We start from the raw sequence: 25538 nt of genomic DNA, 5'->3' as shown, positions 1-25538 counted from the left end.
TGCCCCCTTAGTTTCGGCTACCGGTGTTATATTCCATAATTGAGCGCTCCTAACACGATCGGGGTTGTTATGGGGGCCCCTTGATAATTTGTTTTAGATTAAGACTGGTCTAGCAAGGCCCAACTTTGGTACTACATTTGCCTAATAACCTAATAAAAATGCATAGGGACTTTTCGGACCCCATGGATTATTAATCAACCCCCGGGCCAGTGCTCCCATTAGCGTTGGTCCAAATCGAGCGATGTCCGGCGCCCCCTGGTCACCCGGGGTTTCAGCCAACCCACCGTCTAGCTCATCCGGCCGTGCCCTGAGAACGAGATACGCAACTCCTATCGGGATCGTTGGCACATCGGGCAGCGTTGCTGTATTAGTGTTACATTTTACGAAATATCTTGTGCATCGGGATTCCGGTGATGCTTTGGGATTTCTCAGAGTTGAGGTTTTCCACTAAGGAATCCAACGAAGTCACGAGTTTCATGACCGAGGCTTTCTATGCGGCTTGTGGTAATTTATGATGGACTAGTTGGAGCACCCCTGCAGGGTTAAATCTTTCAGAAAGCCATGCCCGCGGTTATGTGGCAACGTGGAAACTTTGTTTAACATCCGGTTCTAGATAACTTGAAGTTAAGTTAATTAAAATATGCCAACTGGGTGCGTAACCGTGACTGTCTCTTTCGTGAGCTCCTTCTCCGATCGAGGACACGGTGGGGTTATGTTTGACGTAAGTAGGTGCTCAGGATCATTCATTTGATCATCAGTAGTTCGCGTCCGTTATGCGTAGATCATTCCCCCCTCTCATTCTTGTACTCGTAAGTTAGCCACCTCATATAAATGCTTAGTCACTTGCTGCAGCCTCACCACTTAACCATACCTCACCTATTAAGCTTTGCTAGTCTTGATACCTTTGGAAATGAGAATGCTAAGTCCCCTGTGGCTCACATTTACTACAATACCAGTTGCACGTACAGGTAAAATGATATTAATACGTGAGCGTGATGATTGTTCATTTGGAGTTTCTTCTTCTTCTTCATCGATCTAGGATGGGTTCCAAGCCGGCAGCCTGGGATAGCAAGGATGGACGTCATTCTTTTATCATTTGTTTTCGTCTGTAGTCGGACCCTTCTCTTCTTCATGATGATTGTATGTATTGTACTGATGTGACTCTGATGTAGATTGTGGCGAGTGTAAGCTAATTCCATATATCTCTTCTTTTCGGTACATGTACTTGTAACGATATCCATTCTTGTGAAACGACGAGATGCGCTTCTATCCCTGACGAGGCCCTCATGCCAAAATAAGGATAGGGTTGCATCTTGGGTGTTACCAGTTGGTATCAGAGCAGTACCAACCTAGGATCCCCCTTGATTGATCGAACTTGGTCGAGTCGAGTCTAGTTATATATCGGAGAGTAGGATTCTATTTTCTCCTCTTTCTATGCTCTCGTGAGGAATCTTGATGTAATAATTTTAATTCTACTCCTCTTCTCACTAAATTTTTTTAGGATCACGCGGATATTTTTGGAATCTATATGATGCCGATGTGACGGATTTCTGTGTTGCTGCCTCCTGTCTGACTTGATTTCTTCCAGGGAGTTGAGCTCCAGGGGATTCTCGAGCACATCGTTATCATTCTGATTTCTTAGTATCTGAGGACGAAGGATGTCGAAATTGCTTCAATACTAGCAGTGGCGAGAGGAGTCCGGCTTCCCCAGTACTGGTGTAGATAGGTCGAGGTGTATCGCCATACTTAGTATCATTGTGATTACGAGTGTCTGAGGTAGACGAGGTTCTGATATTCTGGTTATGTGTTGACGGATGTGATACACTGGATGCGTTAGTATAGGAGTTGAGTGAAATTTCTCCTTGTATCTGTGGACCAGATTGCATGACGAGAAATTTTGGGAGTTCTTAGGTGGGCATTCAAGTAGTTACTTATAGGACAATCTTCCAACAGATGCATGATGTGAGGTTGGGGTTCGACATCTAGTGGATTCGTTTGTTCACGGTCGTTTTACAGCGGTTCTCGTTGTGTCTTAAAGAGTCCTTGTAGCTTGCTACGACTCAGGGACGCTTCGCATGTCCTGTGCACTGCCTTGCACATGATGGCTACTGTAGGATAGAGCCCGTGCGAGCCTCATCCACGAAAATATCGGACGGAATCTCTCTCATGAGTTTGTTCTGGCTTGTTTCGTAAGCCTCATCCTTTGTTTTGTTGGAGTACGGTAATTCGAGTTGCTTCGATGTCAAGTGGTGATTTCAGATCTTTCCTAAGTGTTGTTCTCGTATTCATATGAGAAGTGCAAATTCTATTGTTCATTCAAGTTGTCTTATCAATTCTTTTTCAACCGGAGTTGTCATGTCAATTCTTTCAACCGTTGTGCTTCTCTTCAAGTCAATTCAATCCTCTCCAGATTTGGAAGATCAATCTCTCATTTCTTTCCGGACTTTGTCTCATATGTTCCAAGTTGTCTTTGTTTTTCCCTGCACTCCCACCCTTTTCTTCAGTGATTCTTTATCATCCAAGTGCCTTTCAGCTCATTGTTGCTTCCGTTATCTTTCTTCTGTCTCCTATCCGATGATTCATTGTGATGATTCTTTAGAGTTTGAGTTCATCATTCTTCATTCGTGTTTTCTTCCCCGGTGGATTCAATTCATTCTATTAGTGTTCATCATATCCTTTTCAATTGTCCAATGATTCTTGTGTTGGAAATCTTATTCAAGTCTTTCTTGTTCATTCATCCATCTTTTTCTACCCGGAGTGTTGAAGATATCTCAGAAGTTTCTTGTTTTCAATCCTCTCAATTATTTCGAGGGTCTCACCTCATCAAGTTTTCATTTGTACCGGTGCAATCTCCCTTCTCTAATCTATTGTTTCAACGATGGTTTCTTTTCAGTGGGCCCTAACCCACAAGTTTCCCAGGATCTTTCCTGGCTCTTCTAATCATTCCAGAGTGTCTTAGTAATTCTTGGTGGTGTTCTTCTCATCATTCTCTCCATTGAAGATGGAAAGAGTGTTTCTCTCAAATCTGGTCCGTTCTTTTCAAGAGGGTCATCTCAGCTTGTGTTGTCTTCTTAATTGTTGTCGGTCGTGAGAATCCCTTTCTTGCTATCCGGTGCATTTCTGAGTTGTTTTCATTTCTCGATCCTCTGAAGGCCATCTTTTCACAAGGCTTCTTCGTTCTCAGCTTTCATCTTTCGTTCTCAATTCTTCTCAATTGTTGTATCTTCGTTCGTCTCTCAATTATTCAGGTGCCTTGTGCAAGTTTCCTCTCAGGTGGATCATGAGCTCTTTGCTATCTTGTATCTCCATTCATTCTTGGTAGCCTTAGTCATTAGTGAATTCTTGCTAGAGTTCATTGAAGGCTTCTTCAAGTTTGTGCTCATATCTCTCCTCAATCTTTTCAAGATGAATAAGTGGTATGCCAAATCTGTTTCTTGTCATCAATTTAATTTGATGAAGGATGAGCATAACATAATTATTATTCTTGTTCTTCCTTCTTCGAAGAGATTTCAATTCTTCTTCCGGACCGGCTCATGATATCAATTCATTCTCAAGTGTTCTTCAAGATTCTTGTTGGAGAACCTCAAGTGTTCTTTTCTTGCATTTCAAGTGCTATTCTTCCTCCTTTATCCTTTGAGGTGGTGTTATAGTGTTCTTGTTAGTGGAGGAGTCTTGAAGAGAAGTTTTTTCGAGAATGAGATAATTAAACCCACCAATTCATTCAATCATGAGATATTTTCAACCCATGATTTCTTCATTGAGCTATCTTGGTTTAGGTTTCACCTAAAGCTTTTCCTTAGGATTGTGGCTATTATGGTGATTATCATTGATCCAAGTTCTCAATGCATCCTCTTGGTGAAACAAGTTTTGTCTATCTTGTTTCTCCTAATGAATCAATTGTTTCGCAATTGTGGATGGTTGTCACCTCATTGTTGAGATGGGTTTTCATAAGTCCACTACAAGCTTGTTCTTTCTGTTGTTAGTTTTCCAACAACTCCATTCAATTCTTCTTGCAAGGCTGCTTCTTAAATACAGTTGTGGTAGAAGTTTTCATTTTCTTTACATTCCTTCTTCCCTATGATCTAGTTTCTATTCTCTTGTTCATGAGTTGTGGTGATGCTGCTATCTTCAATTGTTCATCTCGTTTGTCAAGATCATGGTCTTTCCGTTCTTATTCATTTAATCGGAGGGTTTTGTCTTCTTTCATGTCTTTCCTTGCTTATCAATCTAGTTGGATTGTTGTGAATCTTTTCAAGTTCTTTCTATCTTATCTAATTTTGTCCTCTTTTCCTACCGAAGTGCTGCTGAAATCTTATGTGAATTTCTTGCTTCTTTCTCATCTCATTCGTCATCTCATTGCAACCTTCAAGGATCATTGGTTTCACTCGTTTGTCAAAGAAGCAACCAAGTTTTACCTCTTGCATTTTCTAATCCTCTCCCCCTTTCATTCTTAGATCTCGGGGCGAGATCTCTTGTTAGTGTACGAGAGTTGTGACAGCCCAAGACCGACGTTTCAGAAGATTCCCTTTTATGTCGTCTTCGGTGTGTGGTCCGCTTGTCTGTCGCATTCATCATCACATCATTCGCATCATCCGCATTGCATCGACATTCCTTTGCCGCCAGTTTTCAAAACTCGCATCCGTTATTAGTTGCCGGTTCTCCCCATGTTCGTCGTTGATCGTCTGGAGCCCAACCACACTCGCACGCGCCCGCGGCTTCGTCAATTCCTTGTTTTTAAAAGTGTTTATAAAACTTTCTATGATTGGGTTGAAACTTGGTGTGCGGTCTTATTTAGTTGTAGGTAGGCCGCCTACCAATTTTCGTCGCAATCGGAGTTTGTCTAGTATTCTAACGGTCGTCCGTAGTGGCACCGTCATCAGTATTTCGTCAGACGTCTTTCTGTGTTTAAAATCTCGTTGTCGGGCCGCAAACCTCCCTATCTTCCCCACCTAGCCTATTCTGCACAGCCACCGCAACCCACCTAGCCAACCCCCTCTGATCGGAGCCGTCGGATCGCGATCCAGTTGCCCGAAATCGGAGCTAAAACCCCCTAACCAAATCCCTTCCTATTTAAGCCGTCCTCCACTGCCTAATTACTTGACCCTAGAAACCCTCCCCTTTGTCTCGTCCGCGCCGCCACTCTCTCGGGATCTGCTAGTGCCCAATGGCCTTCCGATCCAGTCAACGAGAGCCCCACCCACCGTAGCCTGACTCCCGTGCTCAAACTCGTCCCCTACCACGTGTGTCCTGGACATATCCAGCGATCATAGCTCCCAGCGTCCAGCGACCACAGCCCCACGTACGTCCCCGAGCACCTCGTCGTCGCGTCGGAGCGCGCTACCGGTGACCTGCGCGCCTCTGTGTGTGCGGGCCTCCCGTGCTTCTTGTCCAGGTGGATGCCTCGGCCTCTCGGCCTCTCCACCTCCACCACCAGCACGTTGACGGCGTACCCAACAATAGCAGCCGCGCCAGGGCCTCTTGCAGCCCGAGCCGCCATGGTCGAACGGGCCCGAGCTCGGCCTTCCTCACCCTCGCCCGAGCACGCCCCACGCTAACCTCGCCGCTTCCATCTCCCTGTCCTCCGTGCGCCTACCGTCGCCATCATCAACCTCGTCCAGCAAGCCATCTCCAGTCGTGCGTGCCTGCCTCGCCCCTCACGTCGGTCGTCCAACTGGATCACGTCCGGCCTCTCGTCACGGGCCACAAGAGCCGTAGGTCCAACCAAGTCCTCGTGCCCTGGCCTTTTCTCTTCCCTCCCAGCAACCTATCTCTCTCCCCCTGACCTCTCCCTCTGCTTGTTCCCCTAATGCACAGAAGCACGCTACAACTCTCCGCCAAGGCAGCCCGATGGATCTCCATGCCGCCGGCACTGTGGTCAACCTCGACGATCCCTATCTCTGGGAATGGAGCAGATGCCCCAGATCCGTCTCCCTCGCCTTGCCTGGACCCCATGCTGGATCCACTTCTGCAGCCTGCATCCCCAGCAACATGCTCTGCACCTGCATCCTCAGCCACGCAAGCAGAGAAAGCCATGTCTGTTTTGCACATTTAGTTTCGTTTAGTCAGCGTTATGTTCTAGTCCATGTGGCCTAGACATCCATTTTTCATCAAAGATTGTTGTAGCCGAGCTGGTGAGCTCCTTGGTATGCAACCGCAAGGTCTCTGGTTCGAATCACATGCACCGCACATTTTGTTTCACTGTTTCCTTTTTATTTTGCATTCACATCTGCACTACGTCATTTAGCTAGTTCTTCTAAACTAACTGATTTATATGTCAGTAACACATGTGGTAGCCCAACTGGTCTGTTTGCTTGCTTGCCACCTAGAGGTCGTGGGTTCGATTCCCAGGCTACCCAATTTCTTTGTCATATTGTTTTTTCCTTTTGTTAGGCACATACACACACTCAACCCCTCGGGTTTGATTTAATTCTGGGCGCTTCACTACGTTGCAATTCAGCCCATGCATATTCATGTCATATTTTTCCTGTGGTGATTTTTTTAGGCATGCATTGTTGTATGAGATGTGATGTTGTCTATTTCGTAATGCCATGTTAGTCGCAGGAACCCCATATTCATGCCTCCGGCACATGGGCACCTGATAATCGGGATCACCCCATCATTCCATGGCATGACACACACACACTCTCAATTCATCTACACCGGTATCTCTTCGAGTTATCGGAACCGAAATGTGTTGTGGCTGTCATTGCATGTGTGTTGCATTCATTACATAATATCTTGTGTTGCTCGTCACTTTTAGACCGTAGCTCTGTTGGAGATGAACCATATATGTAAGTGGTTTAGAACGACGAGTACAGTCGCGTGAACCTCTTTATTTCGCTGGTTGACAAACATAAAATGTGCTTAGGTCAAATCTGGACAAATTATAAAAGTAACACATGGGGTCATATCGGAGATGCTATATGATGTTTCCGACCTCATTTGAAATGCCTAGATAGGTAGATCAATTACGCTTCACCTCTTGCCATGTTTAACAACATTTAATATTGTCGTGTAAATAAACCAGAGTAAACAAAATAATTAGCTATGGACTTTCGTCAATATGCAACTCGTTGCATATTAAGCTTCACTTAACGTGTAGTGTTTGACTATGTGAATTGACATGTCATGCCTTGCATTAGAATGGTCATGCATCATATGTGTTGTGCTTTATGTCGTGCATGTGCCATGGTGAATATCGTGGGTTGATGCTTGTTTCCGGTTTGCTTCGTTTCGATAGAGTTCCGACCGCTTCGGAGTGTGAGGATCCGTTCGACTATGTCGGTTCGTCTGCTTCATGGAGTCATTCTTCCTCCAAGCGGGATCTCAGGCAAGATGACCATTTCCCTATATACCATTACTATCATTGCCATGCTAGTTGTTTTGTTTCTATCGCTACGTCTTGTTGCCTGCCACCTGTTAAATGTCAGCCTCTCAAGATTGCCATGAAAACCTTCAACTTGTTCACAACCTAGCAAGCCACTGTTTGGCTATGTTACCGCTTGCTTAACCATGTGTTAGCGTTGCTAGTTGCAGGTGCAGTTGCTTCCATTTGACAACATGGGTTCCTTGTTAATATCACCATATTATTGCTATTTAATTCATTGCAGCTATATACTTGGTAAAAGGTGGAAGGCTCGACCCTTCTAGCCTGGTGTTTCGTTCCACCTTTGCCCCCTTAGTTTCGGCTACCGGTGTTATATTCCATTATTGAGCGTTCCTGACACGATCGGGGTTGTTATAGGGACCCCCTTGATAATTCGTTTTAGATTAAGACTGGTCTGGAAGGTCCAACTTCGGTACTACATTTTCCTAATAACCTAATAAAAATGCATAGGGACTTTCCGGACCCCGTGGATAATCAATCAACCCCCGGGCCTATGCTCCGCATGAGTGTTGGTCCAAATCGAGCGATGTCCGGCGCCCCCTGGTCACCCGGGGGTTCAGCCTACCCGACGTCTAGCTCATTCGGTCGTGCCCTGAGAACGAGAAGGGTGGTGCAACACAGGAGCAGTAAGTATTTCCCTCAGTTTGAGAACCAAGGTATCAATCCAGTAGGAGAATCTCGTCAAGTCCAGAGTACCTACGCAAACACAAACGAGATTGCACCCAACGCTATAAAGGCATTGTCAATCCCTTCAAGATTGATTACAAAGTGAGATCTGAAGGCGGAATGTGCAACGAAGAAAAAGAGTAAGGCTTAAAATATGGTGTGGAGTAGACCCGGGGGCCATAGTGTTCATAGAGGCTTCTCTCAAAATAGCAAATATTACGGTGGGTGAACAAATTACTGTGGAGCAATTGATAGAACCGCGCAAAGTCATGACAATATCTAAGGCAATGATCATACATATAGGCATCACGTCCGAGACAAGTAGACCGATACTTTGTGCATCTACTATTACTCCACGCATCAACCGCTATCCAGCATGCATCTAGTGTATTGATTTCATGACGAACAGAGTAACGCCTTAAGCAAGATGACATGATGTAGAGGGATAATCTCAAACCAATGATGAAAACCCCATCTTTTTACCCTTGATGGCAACAACATGATGCGTGCCTTGCTACTCCTTCTATCACTGGGTTAGGTCACCGCACGGTATGAACCCAAAACGAAGCACTTCTCCCATTGCAAGAATCATAGATCTAGTTGGCCAAACAAAACCCACAACTCGAAGAGAATTACAAGGATAAGAAATCATGCATAAGAGAGATCAGAAGAAACTCAAATAAGATTCATAGATAATCTGATCATAAATCCACAATTCATCAGATCTCGACAAACACGCCGCAAAATAAGATTACATCGGATAGATCTCCATGAAGATCATGGAGAACTTTGTATTGAAGATCCAAGAGAGAGAAGAAGCCATCTAGCTACTAGCTATGGACCCGTAGGTCTATGGTCAACTACTCACGCATCATCGGAGAGGTCATGGTGTTGATGAAGAAGCCCTCCGTATCCGAATCCCCCCTCCGGCAGGGCACCAGAACGTGCCCCAGATGGGATCTTGCGGAGACAGAAGCTTGCGGCGGCGGAAAAGTACTTTCGATGATCTCTTGGTTTTTTCTGGAATTTATGGGAATATATAGGCGAAAGATCTAGGGCAGACGAGGCCCAGGGAGCCCACAACCCTGGGAGGCGCGGGCCCCCCTGGCCGCGACTAGGGGGCTTGTGGGGTCCCTGGAGACCCCTTGCCTTGGTTCTCAAGCTTCCTGATCTTCTTCTGTTTCGGAAAACATCTTTTTGGAAGTTTCGTTCCGTTTGGACTCCGTTTAAAATCCACCTCTGAAAAGGGTCAAAAACATGGGAAAACAGGAACTTGCACTTGGCACTAAGTTAATAAATTAGTCCCAAAAAAGATATAAAAGGCATACAAAATATCCAATGTTTGACAAGATAATAGCATGGAACCATCAAAAATTATAGATACGTGATACGTCTCCAACGTATCTATAATTTTTGATGGTTTCATGCTATTATCTTGTCAAATTTGGATGTTTTGCATGCCTTTTATTTATTTTCTCGGACTAACTTATTAATCCAGTGCCATTTGCGAGTTCCTATTTTTTTCCATGTTTTTGACCCCTTTCAGAGGAGGATTTTGAACAGATCCAAACGGAATAAAACTACCGAAGAGATTTTTTCCGGAATGGAAGAAGATTGGGAGACTTGAGAACCAAGGCACGGGGTCCTCAAGGACCCCACAAGCCCTCATGGCGCGGCCAGGGGGGCCGCGTCGTCAAGGCTTGTGGGCTCCCTGGGCCACGCCTGCCCTAGGGTTTGCGCCTATATATCCCCAAAAATTCCACAAAAAATCAGGGAGCATCTTAATCACTTTTCCGCCGCCGCAACCTTCTGTCTCTGCAAGATCCCATCTGGGGCGCATCCTGGTGCCCTGCCGGAGGGGGGATTCGGACACGGAAGGCTTCTTCATCAACACCATGACCTCTCCGATGATGCGTGAGTAGTTCACCATAGACCTATGGGTCCATAGCTAGTAACTAGATGGCTTCTTCTCTCTTTTGGATCTTCAATACAAAGTTCTCCATGATGTTCATGGAGATCTATCCGATGTAATCTTCTTTTGCGGTGTGTTTGTCGAGATCCGATGAATTGTGGATTTATGATCAGATTATCTATGAATGTTATTTGAGTTTCTTCTGATCTCTCTTATGCATGATTTCATATCCTTGTAATTCTCTTCGAGTTGTGGGTTTTGTTTGGGCAACTAGATCTATGATTCTTGCAATGGGAGAAGTGCTTGGTTTTGGGTTCATATCGTGCGGTGACCTCACCCAGTGACAGACGGGGTAGCGAGCCACGCATCGTGTTGTTGCCATCAAGGGTAAAAAGATGGGGTTTTCATCATTGGTTTGAGATTATCCCTCTACATCATGTCATCTTTCTTAAAGCATTACTCTGTTCGTCATGAACTCAATACACTAGATGCATGCTGGATAGCGGTCGATGTGTGAAGTAATAGTAGTAGATGCAGAAAGTATCGGTCTACTTGTCTCGGACGTGATGCCTATATGCTAGATCATTGCCTTAGATATCATCATGACTTTGCGCGGTTCTATCAATTGCTCGACAGTAATTTGTTCACCCACCGTGATATTTGCTATTATGAGAGAAGCCTCTAGTGAACACTATGGCCCCCAGGGTCTACTCCACACCATATTTCCAGCCTTACACTTTTTACTTCATTGCACTTTCTGCCTTCAGATCTCACTTTTGCAAACAATCTTGAACGGATTGACAACCCCTTTGAAGCGTTGGGTGCAAGTTTGTTTGTTTTTGCGCAGGTACTTTGGACTTGACGAGGCCCTCCTTCTGGATTGATACCTTGGTTCTCAAACTAAGGGAAATACTTACTGCTCCTGTGCTGCATCACCCTTTCCTCTTCAAGGGAAAAACCAACGCAAATCAGAGAAGTAACAAGAAGAATTCCTAAGCGCGAGGGAAGGACTTTTGTTGCCGCAGCAGAAGAATTCCTAAGCGCATTACCGGGGAAGAAGATCAAGTCAAGAACTCATCCAAGTAAGTGTCGCAAACTCATCTCTTGCATTTACTTCGTTTGCCAGTTGCCTCCCATTTTCCTCTCCCCCACTTCACAATTTGCCTTTTTCGTTTGCCTTTTCTTTGCTTGTGTGCTATGTGCCTTCAATATGCTTGCATCTTCACTTGCTGAAAATCTAGTGATATGGATCCTCATCCACTTGCTAATCTGTTTAAGAGATCCAATTATGTTGATCCAATTGCTAGTGAGTTGAGTGCACTTGACTATCTTTATGGAGTTTTTCTTGAGATGCGTGAATCTGAAAATTATGAGGAAGAAATTTATGAAGTGATCCACGAGGGCTCCTTGGATGAAAAGCATGATTGCAATGGTTTCACTATAAACTCCACTAGTGACAATCATGCTAAAAATATGCAAAACCCTAAGCTTGGGGATGCTAGTTTTTCTATGTCCACTACTTGTTGCCATGATATTTGTAATAATATTGAAAGTGGGTTTGGAGAAGTCATGACTTTAGTTGATGATAAACACACTATTTTTTAAAAGCGTCAACTTTGCATGCATGTGGATCATGAAAAGAATATTCTTTGTGATAGCTATTTTGTTGAATTTGATTATGAGCCCACATGTAATTGCTATGGGAGAGGAAAATATTCTGGTAGAAAGTTTCATGTTACCAAATTACCTCTCGTTATGTGGAGATTATAATTGTCTCTTTCTTCTTCCTTGCATATGGCAACTATTGGTTGTCTTGACAATCTGTTTTCCTATAAAATGCCTATGCATAGGAAGTATGTTAGACGTAGATGTGATTTTCACATGCTTTATGATGCTCTCGTTGTGCTTCAATTCTTGTCTTTTGTGTGAGCATCATTGATTTATCAATGCCTAGCTAAGGGTGTTAAACAATAGCGCTTGTTGGGAGGCAACCCAATGAATTTATCTATTTCTTTCTGTTTTGTTGCGTCCACACTTTCATAATTCTGTTGTGATTGTGTTTTTTTATTCTTTTTGTGTTTGAGCCAAGCAAAACCTTTATGATTGGTCTTGGTAATGGTTGTTTGATCCTGCTGGAAAAAGACAGAAACTTTTCGCTCACGAGCTGATTTTTAATTATTATTCAGAAAGATATTTTGAGTTGATTCTTCTTGCTGCTGATTGATATGCTTTTTCCCTAGACCGTCGTAATTTTTCAGATTTTTTGAGGTAGCAGAAGTATACGAAGTATAAAGATTGCTACAGACTAGTCTGTTTTTGATAGATTCTGTTTTTGTTGAGTTGGTTGCTTGTTTTGATGAAACTATGGTTAGTATCGGGGGGTACTTGCCATGGAAAAGTGAGAATACAGTAGCCCATCATCAATATAGATGGAATTAAAGTTTGCTACAGTACCAAAAGAAGTGGTAGTTTGTCTTCTTGCACTAATGTTATCACAAGTTTCTGTTAAAGTTTTGTGTTGTGAAGTTTTCAAGTTTTGGGTGACGTTCTCATGGACAAAGAGATAAGGAGTGGAAAGAGCTCAAGCTTAGGTATGCCCAAGGCACACCCAAGCCAAATTAAAGGACACCAAAAAAGCCTAATCTTGGGGATGCCCCGGGAAGGGATCCCCTCTTTCGTCTTCAATCCATTGGTAACATTACTTGGAGCTATATTTTTATTCACCACATGATATGTGTTTTGCTTGGAGCGTCTTGTATCATAGGAGTCTTTTCTTTTTGTTGTGTCACAATCATCCTTGCTGCACACCTTTTTGAGAGAGAGAGACACGCACTCATCGTGATTTTGCTAGAATGCTCATAGTGCTTCACTTATATCTTTTGAGCTAGATACTTTTGCTCTAGTGCTTCACTTATATCTTTTGAGCTAGATACTTTTGCTCTAGTGCTTCACTTATATCTTTTGAGCTAGATACTTTTTCTCTAGTGCTTCACTTATATCTTTTGAGCTAGATACCTTTTTCTCTTATGCTTCACCTATATCTTTAGGGCACGGCGGTGCATGATTTGGTAGTTGGCTTATGCTATGAAAGTAGTCCCATGTGCTAGGTACCCAAAGAGGATGCAAAAACTTCCATCTTCATGTGCATTGAGTAGAAAGAAAAGTTTCGATTCCTCTCAGTTAGTTTTGAGACATGGATTCGGGAATATTAAAAGCTATGTTAGTAGGGTGTCGTGAATCTAGAAATACTTGTGTTGAAGTTAGTGATTCCCGTAGCATGCACGTATGGAGAACCGCTATGTTAGGAAGTCGGGGCATAATTGATCTATTGATTGTCATCCTTTGTGTTGAGGTCGGGATCACGCGATGGTTTACACCTACCAACCCTTCCCCTCGGAGTATGTGTTTAGCACTTTGTTTCGATTACTAATAATAACTTTTGCAACAAGTATGTGAGTTCTTTATGACTAATGTTGAGTCCATGGATTAGATGCACTTTCACCCTCCACCATTGATAGCCTCACTAGTGCCGCGCAATTCTCGCTGGTGCACAAACCCACCAAATTCCTTCCTCAAAACAGCCACCATACCTACCTACTATGCCATTTTCATAGCCATTCCGAGATATATTGCCATGCAACTACCACAGTTCCGTCTCATAACCTGTGTCATCACTCTCATATTGCCATTGCATGATCTTACTAGATCGTTGCACATCCCGGTACACTGCCGGAGGCATTTCCTATGGAGTCATCATCATTGTGATTTTTGAGCTTGAGTAACTAAAAGTGTGATGATCATCATTATTAGAGCATTGTCCCATGTGAGGAAATAAAAAAAAAGAGGCCAAAGAGCCCAAAAACAAAAAAAGAGAGAAAAGAGAAGAGAGAAAAAAGAGAGGCCTAAGAGCCCAAATAAAAAAATGAGAGAAAAAGAGAGAAGGGACAATGCTACTATCTTTTTCCACACTTGTGCTTCATATTAGCACCACGTTCTTAATTATTGAGAGCTTCTTGCTTTTTCACTACCATATGCTAGTGGGAACCTTTTATATAACTTGGCTTGTATATTCCAATGATGGGCTTCCTCAAAATTGCCCTAGGTATTCGTGAGCAAGCAAGTTGGATGCACACCCACTAGTTTTCCTTTTGAGCTTTCACATACTTATAGCTCTAGTGCATCTCTTGTATGGCAATCCCTACTCATTCACATTGATATCTATTAATGGACATATCCATAGCCTATTGATACGCCGAGTTAATGTCACCATCTCCTCTTTTTTTGTCTCACAACCACCACCACACTCTATTCCACCTATAGTGCTATATCCATGGCCCGCGCTCATGTATTGTGTGATAGTTATAAAAAGTTTGAGAAAGTAAGAGTGTGAAAACAATTACTTGGCCAATTCCGGGGTTGTGCATGATTTACATCAGTTGTGTGAGAAAGATGGAGCATAGCCAGACTATATGATTTTGTAGGGATAACTTTCTTTGGCCTTGTTATTTTGAAAGTTCATGACTACTTTGCTAGTTTGCTTGAAGTATTACTGTTTTCATGTCAATAGCAAACTATTGTTTTGAATCTTACGGATCTGAACATTCATGCCACGTGAAATAAATTGCAAAGGACAACTATGCTAGGTAGCATGAAAGCATCAAAAATTCATTCTTTATCACTTCCCTACTCGAGGACGAGCAGGAGTTAAGCTTGGGGATGCTTGATACGTCTCCAACGTATCTATAATTTTTGATGGTTTCATGCTATTATCTTGTCAAATTTGGATGTTTTGCATGCCTTTTATTTATTTTCTGGGACTAACTTATTAATCAGTGCCAAGTGCCAGTTCTTGTTTTTTCCATGTTTTTGACCCCTTTCAGAGGAGGATTTTGAACGGAGTCCAAACGGAATAAAACTTCTGAAAAGATTTTTTCCGGAACGGAAGAAGATCGGGAGACTTGAGAACCAAGGCAGGGGGTCCTCAAGGACCCCACAAGCCCTCATGGCGCGGCCAGGGGGGCCGCGCTGTCCAGGCTTGTGGGCTCCCTGTGCCACGCCTACCCTAGGGTTTGCGCCTATATATCCCCAAAGATTCCAAAAAAATTCAGGGGAGCATCGTAATCACTTTTCCGCCGCCGCAAGCTTCTGTCTCCGCAAGATCCCATATGGGGCGCGTCCTGGTGCCCTGCCGGAGGGGGATTCGGACACGGAAGGCTTCTCCATCAACACCATGACCTCTCCGATGATGCGTGAGTAGTTCACCATAGACCTACGGGCCCATAGCTAGTAACTAGATAGCTTCTTCTCTCTCTTGGATCTTCAATACAAAGTTCTCCATGATCTTCATGGATATCTATTCGATGTAATCTTCTTTTGCGGTGTGTTTGTCGAGATCCGATGAATTGTGGATTTATGATCAGATTATTTATGAATCTTATTTGAGTTTCTTCTGATCTATCTTATGCATGATTTCATATCCTTGTAATTCTCTTCAAGTTGTGGGTTTTGTTTGGCCAACTAGATCTATGATTCTTGCAATGGGAGAAGTGCTTGGTTTTGGGTTCATACCGTGCGGTGACCTCACCCAGTGACAGAAGGGGTAGCGAGGCACGCATCATGTTGTTGCCATCAAGGGTAAAAAGATGGGGTTTTCATCATTGGTTTGAGATTATCCCTCTACATCATGTCATCTTGCTTAAAGCGTTACTCTGTTCATCATGAACTCAATACACTAGATGCATGATGGATAGCGGTCGATGTGTGGAGTAATAGTAGTAGATGCAGAAAGTGTCGGTCTACTTGTCTCGGACGTGATGCCTATATGCTAGATCATTGCCTTAGATATCGTCATGACTTTGCGCGGTTCTATCAATTGCTCGACAGTAATTTGTTCACCCACCGTGATATTTGCTATTATGAGAGAAGCCTCTAGTGAACATTATGGCCCCCAGGGTCTACTCCACACCATATTTTCAGCCTTACACTTTTTACTTCGTTGGACTTTCCGCCTTCACATCTCACTTTTGCAAACAATCTTGAAGGGATTGACAACCCCTTTGAAGCGTTGGGTGCAAGTTTGTTTGTTTTTGCGCATGTACTTTGGACTTGACAAGGCCCTCCTTCTGGATTGATACCTTGGTTCTCAAACTGAGGGAAATACTTACTGCTCCTGTGTTGCATCACCCTTTCCTCTTCAAGGGGAAAACCAACGCAAAACAGAGAAGTAAGAAGAAGAATTCCTAAGCGCCAGGGAAGGACTTTTGTTGCCGCAGCAATACGTTGGAGACGTATCAATGACCACACGCGGAGCGTCCTCTCCACGACGATGTCGGGCGAATACAGTCTCTCCAGCACGGTCGGTGGGAGCTCGATGGTGGGGCCGTTGTACTGCATCCTCGCCTCGCTTTGAGAGTGCTCTGGGTTTGGGGGGCAGCGCAAATGGATGTGTGGAGAATAGGTGGAGGGGTGGTGGTTTAAATAGGGAAAGGGGTAGGGAAGGGGAGTGGCATCGGACGCGCTTTGGATTTGCTACGTTCAAACGAGCCGCGTCGGTCGATATGCCACTCTAATTGCCAACAGGTTTTAATTGCCATGTTGAATAGATGCGAGTGGATCAAAAAGTGTGAAACAATGCTCTACATCGAGGAGACACACGTGGGAGATGATACGAACCAGCGGCAGCAAGCGCCCCTGCGTTCGTGGCGGCTTGCGTGAAAAACAAGCCGATCATCATCCTTCTATCTCAAATCCGAGGGCAAAGTGTTTGTTGCTAAAAACGGAGCTTTTCTCGAGAAGGAGTTTGTCTCGAGAGAACTGAGTGGGAGGAAGATAGAACTTGACGAGGTTGTCGAACCTCTCATCCCTCTGGATGGTGGCGCAGGGCAAGGGGAAACCTCTGTCATTGCGACGCCGGTTGAGGAGGAAGTTAATGATGATGATCATGAAACTCCAGTTCAAGTTTCTGTTGAACCACGCAGGTCGACGAGATCACGCGCTGCTCCAGAGTGGTACGGTAATCCCGTCTTATCAATCATGTTGTTAGACAACAATGAACCTGCAAATTATGAAGAAGAAATGGTGGGCCCAGATTCCAACAAATGGCTGGAAGCCATGAAATCCGAGATAGGATCCATGTATGAGAACAAAGTGTGGACTTTGGAGATACTACCTGAGGGCCGCAAGGCTATTCAGAACAAATGGATCTTTAAGAAGAAGACGGACGCTGACGGTAATGTGACCGTTTATAAAGCTCGACTTGTGGCAAAGGGTTTTTCACAAGTTCCAGGAGTTGACTACGATGAGACTTTCTCACCCGTAGAGATGCTTAAGTCCGTCAGAATCATGTTAGCAATAGCTGCATTTTTCAATTATGAAATCTGGCAGATGGATGTCAAAACAGCGTTCCTTAACGGTTTCCTTAAGGAAGAGTTGTATATGATGCAACCCGAAGGTTTTGTCGATCCTAAAAATGCTGACAAGGTGTGCAAGCTCTAGCGATCCATTTATGGACTGGTGCAAGCATCTCGGAGTTGGAACAAACGCTTTCATGAGGTGATCAAAGCATTTGGGTTTATACAAGTGGTTGGAGAATCTTGTATTTACACGAAAGTGAGTGGGAGCTCTGTGGCGTTTCTAATATTATATGTGGATGACATATTACTGATTGGAAACAACGTAGAGCTTTTGGAGAGCATAAAAGGTTACTTGAATAAAAGTTTCTCTATGAAGGACCTAGGAGAAGCTGCTTACATTCTAGGCATTAAGATCTATAGGGATAGATCAAAACGCCTGATAGGACTTTCACAAAGCACATACCTTGATAAGTTTTGAAGAGGTTCAAAATGGAACAGTCCAAGAAAGGGTTCTTGCCAGTTTTACAAGGTACGAGATTGAGTAAGACTCAGTGCCCAGCAACTGATCAAGATAGAGAGCATATGCGCTCCGTCCCCTATGCTTCAGCCATAGGTTCTATCATGTATGCGATGCTGTGCACTAGACCGGATGTTAGCCTGGCCATAAGTATGGCAGGTAGGTTCCAGAGTAATCCAGGAGTGGATCACTGGACAGCGGTCAAGAATATCCTGAAGTACCTGAAAAGGACTAAGGAGATGTTTCTCGTGTATGGAGGTGACGAAGAGCTCGCCGTAAAAGGTTACGTCGATGCAAGCTTTGACACAGATCCGGACGACTCTAAGTCGCAAATCGGATACGTATTTATTCTTAATGGGGGTGCAGTAAGCTGGTGCAGTTCCAAGCAAAGCGTCATAGCAGATTCTACATGTGAAGCGGAGTACATGGCTGCCTCGGAGGCGGCTAAGGAGGGTGTCTGGATGAAGCAGTTCATGACGGATCTTGGAGTGGTGCCAAGTGCACTGGATCCAATAACCTTGTTCTGTGACAACACGGGTGCCATTGCCTTAGCAAAGGAACCACGGTTTCACAAGAAGACCAGACACATCAAACGACGCTTCAACCTTATCCGCGACTATGTCGAGGAAGAGGACGTAAATATATGCAAAGTGCACACGGATCTGAATGTAGCAGACCCGCTGACTAAACCTCTTCCACGGCCAAAACATGATCGACACCAGAACTGTATGGGTGTTAGATTTATTACAATGTAATTCACATGGTGATGTGAGGGCTAGATTATTGACTCTAGTGCAAGTGGGAGACTGTTGGAATTATGCCCTAGAGGCAATAATAAATATAGTTATTATTATAATTCCTGTATCAAGATAATAGTTTATTATCCATGCTATAATTGTATTGAATGAAGACTCATCTACATGTGTGGATACATAGACAAAACACCGTCCCTAGCATGCCTCTAGTTGGCTAGCCAGTTGATCGATGATAGTCAGTGTCTTCTAATTATGAACAAGGTGTTGTTGCTTGATGACTGGATCACGTCATTGGGAGAATCACGTGATGGACTAGACCCAAACTAATAGACGTAGCATGTTGATCGTGTCATTTTGTTGCTACTATTTTCTGCGTGTCAAGTATTTATTCCTATGACCATGAGATCATATAACTCACTGACACCGGAGGAATGCTTTGTGTGTATCAAACGTCGCAACGTAACTGGGTGACTATAAAGATGCTCTACAGGTATCTCCGAAGGTGTTAGTTGAGTTAGTATGGATCAAGACTGGGATTTGTCACTCCGTGTGACGGAGAGGTATCTCGGGGCCCACTCGGTAATACAACATCACACACAAGCCTTGCAAGCAATGTAACTTAGTGTAAGTTGCGGGATCTTGTATTACGGAACGAGTAAAGAGACTTGCCGGTAAACGAGATTGAAATAGGTCAAAGGGAATGACATACGGGATTATACGAATCCTTGGCACTGAGGTTCAAACGATAAGATCTTTGTAGAATATGTGGGATCCAATATGGGCATCCAGGTCCCGCTATTGGATATTGACCGAGGAATCTCTCGGCTCATGTCTACATAGTTCTCGAACCCGCAGGGTCTGCACACTTAAGGTTCGACGTTGTTTTATGCGTATTTGAGTTATATGGTTGGTTACCGAATGTTGTTCGGAGTCCCGGATGAGATCACGGACGTCACGAGGGTTTCCGGAATGGTCCGGAAATGAAGATTGATATATAGGATGACCTCATTTGATTACCGGAAGGTTTTCGGAGTTACCGGGAATGTACCGGGAATGACGAATGGGTTCCGGGAGTTCACCGGAGGGGGCAACCCACCCCGGGGAAGCCCATAGGCCTTGGGGGAGACACACCAGCCCTTAGTGGGCTGGTGGGACAGCCGACAAGTGGTCTATGCGCCAGGAGAAGAAAAATCAAGAGGAAAAGAAAAAAAAGGAGGAGGTGGGAAGGGAGGAGGACTCCCTCCCACCAAACCTAGTCCAACTCGGTTTGGGGGGGGAGAGTCCTCCCCCTTGGCTCGGCCGACCCCCTTGAGGGTCCTTTGACCCCAAGGCAAGGCCCCCTCCCTCCCACCTATATATACGGAGGTTTTAGGGCTGATTTGAGACGACTTTTCCACGGCAGCCCGACCACATACGTCCACGGTTTTTCCTCTAGATCGCGTTTCTGCGGAGCTCGGGCGGAGCCCTGCTGAGACAAGGTCATCACCAACCTCCGGAGCGTCGTCACGCTGCCGGAGAACTCTTCTACCTCTCCGTCTCTCTTGCTGGATCAAGAAGGCCGAGATCATCGTCGAGCTGTACGTGTGCTGAACGCGGAGGTGCCGTCCGTTCGATACAAGATCATGGGACTGATCGCGGGATTGTTCGCGGGGCGGATCAAGGGACGTGAGGACGTTCCACTACATCAACCGCGTTCTCTAACGCTACTGCTGTACGGTCTACAAGGGTACGTAGATCACTCATCCCCTCTCGTAGATGGACATCACCATGATAGGTCTTGTGCGCGTAGGAAAATTTTTGTTTCCCATGCGACATTCCCCAACATGTTCCGCATGTGCAACTGTTTTGCTCCCATTGTATGTGAAAGTTGAGTCTATCACAATTGATCATCACGTGGTGTCACGAAACGACAAACTGCCGCCATGGTGCACAGTCGAGAGAACACAATTTTATCTTGATATTTTAGTGAGGGATCACCTTATAATGCTACCGTCGTTCTAAGCAAGATAAGGTGCATAAAAGGATTAACATCACATGCAATTCATAAGTGACATGATATGGCCATGATCTTGTGCTTCTTGATCTCCGTCACCAAAGCACCGGCATGATCTTCATCGTCACCGGTCCCACACCATGATCTCCATCATCGTGCCGCCATCGAGGTTGTCGTGCTACCTATGCTATCACTACTAAAGCTACAACCTAGCAATATAGTAAGCGCATCTGCAAGCACAAACGTTAGTTTAAAGACAACCCTATGGCTCCTGCCAGTTGACGTAGCATCGATGTGCAAGTCGATATTTAACTATTACAACATGATCATCTCATACATCCAATATATCATATCATGTCTTTGGCCATATCACATTACATGCATACCCTGCAAAAACAACTTAGACGTCCTCCAATTTGTTGTTGCATGTTTTACGTGGCTGCTATGGGTATCCAGTATGATCGCATCTTACTTACGCAAAACCACAACGGTGATGTGCAAATTGCTATTTAACCTCTCTCCAAGGACCGCCTCGGTCAAATCTGATTCAACTAAAGTTGAAGAAACAGACACCCGCCAGTCATCTTTATATAACAAGTTGCATGTTAGTCGATAAAGCCGGTCTCTCGTAAGCGTACGAGTAAGATTGGTCTGGGCCGCTTCAATCCAACAATACCGCCGAATCGAGAAAAGACTAAGGAGGGCAACAAATCGAACATCAACGCCCACAAAACTTTTGTGTTCTACTCAAGATTACATCTACGCATGAACCTAGCTCATGATGCCACTGTTTGGGAACGTAGCATGGGAAACAAAAAAATTCCTACGCACACGAAGACCTATCATGGTAATGATCATCTACGAGAGGGAGATCGGATCCACATACCCATGTAGATCGCTAAGCAGAAGCGTTAACAAACGCGGTTGATGTAGTGGTACATCTTCACGATCCGTCCCACGATCCGTCTCACGAACCGTCTCGTGATCCATCCCGATCAAGCATCGAACGAACGACACCTCCGATGTTGGGGATATTACCTATGGTATGACCCGCCCTGCTGGGCCGGGTCAGGAAAGCGGCGACTCATATATACATGATCAGTAGAAGCCTTGGTTCGGGCCTGAGGCGTGCAGGGAGATCTTCATCGGTGGGCTGCCAGGGCCCATGAGCCAGATGGCAGTTCAGGATTGATGGAGAAAATGAGTCGCCAAGGAGGTTTCCTGGCTTGGCCAACACGGCGACTTAGAGATATGGAAGGCCGTGATTTGTAAGTAAGGCCAGGACCTTGTAACCTCTAGAGCCTCGACCTGTATATAAAGGCGAGTCTCTAGGGCAGATAGATTAAGTTAGAATTGATCGAGAGCTAGGTCACGCGAGTTACGCCCTCCTTGTAATCAAATCCACCATCAATATACACAAAGCAGGATTTAGGCTTTTACCTCCACAGGAGAGGCCGAACCTAGGTAAACCTGAGTCTAGCTTCCGCTCACCCCCTTTGAGTAGCCACCAAGGTGCGATGGCTCCATCACTAAGTCCTTTCACGAGGACATCTGCCGTGACAAAACCACGATAGTTGGCCCCCACCATGGGGCTTGCGCACGGTGGAGTTGAGTTCTCAAAGGGAGCCCTTCCAGGGTTAGGAAGCTACGCGGTCGGCATCATGACGAAGAGCCGCCGTGGAAGATACTACATCGACAACTCGAAGTGGGGACCTGAGGCTGATTCAATCGAATCTGGATACAGGGTCCCCTTCGGCAAAATCCACGTTTTCATCGACAAGATTGGGGCACCCGTGCCTGAGTCGGACACCTTCACCGACATCATCGAGCCGGCCCGGTACGCCCATCCCGCCAAACATCAGGTCAGGAAACACCATGCTTTCGTTGGTTTTACGCAAGGAACGGCCCTACCGAACGACCCGGTAATCCAGGAGATCACCCCCGTCAACTCGGACGACGATTCGTCCATGGGTGATACAGATTCAATCTACCCTCTCCATGAAGGACAGCTCGGGGGGTTGTCGGAGGCAGTAATCCCTGATTACGTTGTGGGTTCACACCGTCAAGTCACTATCTACATGGCGGGGGCAGCGCCGCCTCAGCAAAACGCGGCGGGTAACAATGAAGCCAGCGGATCGGGGAAGGCTCCGGCTCAAGCCATGGCGGATCTGGTAGCAGAGACGGCCAACCTCATGGCGATCACTGTGACGGCGGAGAACCAGGAAACGGTCAACGCAGAACTGACGAAACTGAGGGAGGAGATGACCAAGATCCAGCGCGACATAGAAGAAGAAGCCGCCAGGATGGCAACACAGCGGGCCCAGATTGCCACGGAGACAGAGCGGCTGAATACTGAGGGATGGCGGCTTGAGCGACAACAGCGTGCCTCTGATGCGATCCACCAGAGGAGGCATCGCGGCCGCCTGCCGGCTGATTTAAATCCAAATCGCCTCTTCGACAGCCCACATACCCCTGGGATGGAGCCCAATCGGCCATGGCAGGACGCCCCAGGAGGCGATCCGGCTCGGCCACGGCTTAACCCACAGCCGACTCAGCCGATGGAGGCGCATGCACCCCATTTTCAGACACCGCAGGGTCACTTTTCGAACCCCGTCGACAACATGCTAGCAGCAACCCGCCACCTTGAATCTCTCCCCATTCACGAAAACTCTCCGGCCGAAGTGGAGGCAAGAAACGCCATCGAGATGCTAAAACCAACGGTAGTGCAACAGGTGCAGTATTCATATAGCCGTGAGGGCTACACTCCACGCCCTACATGAGTCACACCACGAGTCGCCATGATGACCCGCCCGCAGTGACCAGCAAGCAATGGTGTTTGCCGCAGATCAATCCGCCAGGGATGCCCAACACACGAGCTCAGGATCTTGTGGATGCGGCGTGAGCCGCCCGCCTAATGGAAACAGCGGCCGTGGCGGGTTAGGGTTATCCGGCTTACACCTTGCCTTCTCCCGCGTCGACCGAAACAGGTGGCAGCCACGTCGGGGTGCCTTGTCTAGCACCCGTTCTTCGCAACGAGCGTATGCCAAAAGATTTCAAAGGCCCACGGAAAGTACCCAATTACACGCCGGACCTCGAGCCAGGTGCATGGATCGAGAGTTACGAGCTTGCGATGGATATGCTCGATGTGAGTGAGGCGTTATACGCTAAGTATTTCACCATGATGCTCGAAGGAATAGCGCGCACGTGGTTGAAGAACCTGCCACCCAACTCCATCAATACCTCGGCCGAGTTGAAGGAACGATTCGTTAAAAAATTCAGAGGAACTTGCAAGCGCCCGATGACCATCGTCGACCTACAGCACTGTGTCCAGCGTGCGGATGAGTCGGCCCATCATTGGACGCGGCGAGTTGTAGAAGTGATCCATTCATCGGATGGCATCTCGGCGGCTAAGGCCGTGCTGATCCTGGAGAAAAATTGTTACTACGAGCCATTGGTGCTGAAGCTTGGGCGACTCAATGTAAGGTGCAGGACATGGGAGAATTGATGGACACCCTGACCAGGTATGCCGAATCAGACGACACTAAAGATCCCGGGGAGGATGACGACAAAGTTAGCACCGCCAGGAGAGGCGAGTAGTCAAAGGTCCACCCTTAGTTCCAAGGGCGAGGCAACCACAACCCCGCGGGACAAGGTAAAAGGAGGTAGCAGGAAGGCGTCACAGATTTCGTCGCCAACACTAACGCTGGCAACGGAAACCAGCGTCAGAAGAAAAGGGGCTTCAGCGGGAAGAAACCACGCAACTATCATGAGATGCTCAAGGGCCCTTGCCCGCAACACGCCACCGCGGAAGGTCCGTCTATCCACTCTTGGGAGGATTGTTATGTGATGCAGGAGTTCCGTGCTAAGGTGCTCAAAAATGGTCAAGGAGGCAACCAGGGTGGACATCAGGAACAATTTGGCATGCCTGGATCACACCGAAACCCGTTTGGTGTATTTCCCAACCCGGGCCCACAGGGCGAGTCGCAGACTAATGCCTAGCAGTACTAGGCTCAAAACAGTCAGCGGTACAATACGAAGGGCGTGTTTCAGCAACCGCCTCCACAAGGCGACCCCCAGCGGCAGGATGACAACGGCGGTTTCCAAAATAATCCTAAGCAGTTAAACAGCGAACAATATCATGTGTTCACCAACAGCACTTGCAAAAGGGACCGGAAGGTGAAACACTGAGCTTTCAGTGTGGTTGAGCCGGCGCTTCCCAGGTACCTCAATTGGTCTGAGCAGCCCATTGTCTGGAGTAGGGAGGATCACCCGCCCCGGGTTGATAAGCCCGACGATTTGGCTTTGGTCGTGGCCCCCCATGTTGGGGGCTACACCTTTTCCAAGGTCCTTATGGATGGTGGCAGCAGCATCAATATCTTATATTTTGATAACTTTCGGCGGATGAATTTCTCAGAGGGCGATTTGATGCCATCCTCCACGGTCTTCCACGACATTGTTCCGGGTAAGTCGGCATACCATGTTGGACGGATCAAACTTAATGTAGCTTTTGGCACGAAGTCCAATTACAGGAGCGAGTCCCTCATGTTTGAGGTGGTCAAGATCAAGAGCCCTTACCGAACACTATTCGAAAGGCCGGCTTATGCTCGTCTCATGGCCTGCCCATGCTATGTCTACCTCAAGCTCAAAATGTCGGGCCCTAAAGGAACTATCACGATCAACGGGGACAGGAAAATAGCTCAAGAATGCGAGGAAGGAGACGCGGCTTATGCCGAGTCAGCTTGCGCGGCTGAGGAACTCAAGTTTCATCAAGCTAATGTTGACCCGGCAGATATGACACCACTCAAGAGACCCATAATCGATTCAGAGCCGCCCCTCAAGTTTAAGCCGGCGGATAACACGAAGGTGGTAGATTTCACGCATGGTGATTCATCCAAGCAGTTCAACATTGGGACGGGTCTGGATCCCAAATAGGAAAGCGCGCTCATCGAATTCATC

This window comes from Hordeum vulgare, chromosome 6H, assembly GCF_904849725.1.
Source record: "Hordeum vulgare subsp. vulgare chromosome 6H, MorexV3_pseudomolecules_assembly, whole genome shotgun sequence".
In the NCBI taxonomy this organism is placed as follows: domain Eukaryota; kingdom Viridiplantae; phylum Streptophyta; class Magnoliopsida; order Poales; family Poaceae; genus Hordeum; species Hordeum vulgare.
Note: the sequence above shows the minus strand (reverse complement) of the source record.